A 4,317-nucleotide genomic window follows, 5' to 3' on the forward strand; every position below is an offset into this window, starting at 1 on the left:
AGCACACGGTTTCATATTAGCAATCAAAAGAGTCAAGGCCCTGGCCGGTTGGCTCAGTGGTAGAGCGTCGGCTTGGTGGCTTGGTGTACAGGAGTCCCAGGTTCAATTCCCGGCCAGGGCACACAGGAGAAGCGCCCATCTGCTTCTCCACCTCTCCCCCTCTCCTTCCTCTCTGTCTCTCTCTTCCCCTCCCGCAGCCGAGGCTCCATTGGAGCAAAGTTGGCCCCTGCGCTGAGGATGACTCCATCATGGCCTCTGCCTCAGGTGCTAGAATGGCTCTGGTTGCAACAGAGCGACCCCCCAGATGGGCAGAACATCGCCCCCTGGTGGGCATGCCGGGTGGATCCCAGTCGGGCGTATGCGGGAGTCTGACTGCCTCCCGGTTTCCAACTTCAGAAAAATACCAAAAAAAAAAAAAAAAAAAAAAAGTCAAAATGGCACCAAAGTATAGAAAGGGAGTGTAACTCATTCTACCACCCACCTTCACGTTCCTCCTCCACCTGCTTGGTTCCCACTCTTCAACTGAACCCAGAATGCGAGGACAGGAATCCTAGGAAGGGTGCAGCATCCTCTTCTCAAATCTTACTTCTCATTGGCAATATAATCTCTACAACATTTAGATTCAATGTACTTGTAGTTCATTTAATAAATATTAGTGGAGCACTGAAGGTGGTAGGCTCTGTGCCTGTCAAATGAATCAGAGGTAAACCACAAAGCAAGCCTCTACTTCAACAGACTGATTCCAGTGAGGTTTTTTTCTCTATTTTGGAAGATTGCTAACACAGGACTCCTGTTTGTATTTGAGCACCCTATAACGGGGAAATACTGCTTGAAATTTTTAGAGGTTAAATAACACTTAGGATTAAAGTCTATCACTAACACATTTGTGATGTAATTTATCTGATTGTAGTTTTATATTTAATCTCCTTCTGGTCAAGTTACACTAATTTCTCTAAATCATGAGCAGTTTACCAAAAGCCAATCATTTCTGAGAATAAAAAGTGACAGAAACATGAAAGAAGAATGTGATTGATTTATTTTCCTCATTTAAATGTTCACTAGCTTATTAATATAACATTTGGATAGTTTAAGTGCCAATAGAAACCTAAAATTTTTTTCAAAAAGAATTAACAGAAGCTATAGAACTACAGGTCACCCTTAAACAACATAGTTTTCAACTGTGCGGGTCCATTTATATGCAAATTTTTTCAACAAATATATCCTCTGTATCTCCTTGTATCCCCATGGTTTCCCATTGGCAAATTCAACCAACTGTAGATCAAAAACAGTACTTTTCATCTGCAGTTGAGAATCCACCAATGGGGAGGGCTAACTGTATGCATTGTTCTATGCCATTTTATATAAGGGTCTGGAGCATCTGTGGATATTGGAACCGTCAGTGGTCCAGGAATCAATCTTTAGTCGACATGGAGGATGACTGAGAAGTTAAAAGTCATACTTGGATTTTCTACTACATAGGAGTCAGTGCCCCAACCCCAGTTGCTCAAGGTTAAACTGCATATCAAAGTGTCCTTTTTTCATGATTTATAGTTTCCATAATCTCATATTAGGTACAACATTTATTAAATACCAATCTGTTTTACACAGTTCTGAGAAGTATATGAACTATTAAACATATGCCTTAGTCCTTTGTGAATTTAATAAATACTTATTTGTTATTCCAAAACTCTGCCAACGGCCACTCAACCCTAAGCAGTATTTTTTAATCTTTACTCAGGTTTTATACATGTTCTTGAATATGTGAAGGGCATGTTACTACACACACACACAAAAGTACATATGAAGTTGAGATTAGGTAAAATATTTCAATACCTATTACAGAGTAAAAGCAGGTAGTTAAAACATGTTGCTATTTTTTTGCAGTTGGCACCCAAGATAAACATTTTTGTCTTTCTACTAATTGAACTTAGGAAAATAGAGATCTAGTGTAGTTAATTAAAATAATTGAAATACTAAGTGAAAATATTTTGAATATAAACAGTAACTGTCCATTTTTTAAAATATGGATTCTGAGTTTATACTGAACTGATATTTTCTCCCACATTCATGAACCACCTAGTATCCATGGTTCTCAGAATGAATAAAATTCATCATAGCACAAGATCCAGAACCTAAGGACTACCTAACCATTACTAAGCCTGATGTTGTAAACTGGTGCATTTTTGTTTTGTTAGGACAGAATGTAAAGATCATATGGAGAATGTCATTAGCAAAGACATTTATCATTGAACTTTCATATTTTGGTAATTATTCTTAAAAGCAGAGATAATACAAGTAATGAAAATAGTGACTGTATGCTTGTGTGTGTATATATATATAATGCTCACAAAAATTAGGAGATATTTCAAAATGAATAAAAAATGATTTTAAAAAAAAGCAGCATTTGATTTTTTTATTAAACTAGAACATCAGAAAAGCAATGACAAGTCAAAGAAAGTTGTTTGATTATGCAAATGAGATGCAAAACCAACTTTAATTTCATTGGTGAAAATGCACTATACAAAAGGCTGAAAGTACTGGAGTATCTGCATGTTCCCTGATCCCCTAATTTTTATGAGTAGTGTACTTTGGTTGTTTACATGAAATGTAGGTACTTAACATTTTGTGAGGGAACTTTTAAAAAATATAAACTAGATCACAAAGAAAAAATAATACTAAAAACACCACATTTAATAAAAAAAATATTAAGCTATTTTAAATGTTGCATTAAAAAGAGATTATTTGAAAATGAAAAATAAATTTTCCATTCATAAATCTTAAATTCTTTGGATATGAATCTCTGAACTTATTAAGCTGAACATGAATTTTTCTTATATAAATTTATCATATTGAACAAACAACAACCAGAAAACTGAAGAGTGATGTAACAATGAATAAAAGAAATATTTTAAAATTAGGAGAAAATCTTGTACATAATATGGGGAATATTCAAAAGAAGTCAGTGTTTATAAAAATGTAAAATACCAAAACCAACAAAATGTAAAAAAAAAATCAAACAAACTAGTAATGATTAAAATAGTCCCTAAAGCCTGACCTGTGGTGGCGCAGTGGATAAAGCGTCAACCTGGAAATGCTGAGGTTGCCAGTTCGAAACCCTGGGCTTGCCTGGTCAAGGCACATATGGGAGTTGATGCTTCCAGCTCCTCCCCCCTTCTCTCTCTCTCTCTCCCTCTCTCTCTCCTTTCTAAAATGAATAAATAAAATTAAAAGAAATAGTCCCTAAAGAACATTTGTTACTTGACAGAAACATATGTAAATGAGGCTAAAAATTCCAAGGAACAGATAATTCTGGAGTATCAAGGCTATAATGAAGACCATGATATATAATCTCTTCCGATCATGAAAATGACAAGTTTCTGAACATATTATGGGTTATTATAATATCAAATAATCATTTATTATAATGAAAAAAGAAAACTAAGAAACTATGTCTTTTGATGATGGATTTAAAATCTTAATTGGATTCCTAACAGATACATTCAACTCCACAAAGATGAAAGGAAGACATCTAGGTTACTACACCGGCCTTTGCCTCAATTTCCTTATTTGTAATTTGGGGATTATAATAATAAATACCTCATAGAATTGTTGTGGGATTAAATGAGAAGTCCTTAGAAAAATACATGTGTGCACACTATATTGGTGATATGGGCATACAGCCTAGAAATGGAACTCTTGCTATACCATACCAAGAAAAAATAACATTCATTGTTATATGCAGTTAAGTTATAGAGGATGCTTTCTAAACACATATCAGAATGGAGTAAAATACTGATTGACATCTTTTCCTGACCTTTTGGAGTTACTAATTAATCCAGAGATTATGGTAAAATGGTACATTCTTGAGAAATATTTACTAAATTATTTGAACCCAAGTTCATTAGTGCCTTCACTCTAGGCTGTAATTCCCTGAACTCCTCCTGTGAATGTCTGCTTAAGTAATGGGTTTCTTGTCCTACCTGGCACTACTAAATTAGAGGAAGAAAGATTATAAAGAGGTTGGCCAGGTGGTGTGGCCAGACCAAGAGGGCAAGGACACCTCATCTCAAATCCTGATTTCTGGAAATACAGAAAATGAATTCCACCTGCACCTTTGGCTCCAAAGTTGGGTTGCATAGCCATTGTGAAAATAGGTAAGATATGGACCACTGAATCATCTAGAAGCCTTTTGAATGGAAGGTGAGGCTGGGAGGAATGGAATTCAACCAAAGTCTTCCAAGAAACCATCAGTGATAACTGGCACTGGTTAGGACTGATGTCTTTCTCAATGAAATTTATTGTCATCACTACCAAGTC

The sequence above is a fragment of the Saccopteryx bilineata genome, chromosome 12, assembly GCF_036850765.1.
Source record: "Saccopteryx bilineata isolate mSacBil1 chromosome 12, mSacBil1_pri_phased_curated, whole genome shotgun sequence".
In the NCBI taxonomy this organism is placed as follows: domain Eukaryota; kingdom Metazoa; phylum Chordata; class Mammalia; order Chiroptera; family Emballonuridae; genus Saccopteryx; species Saccopteryx bilineata.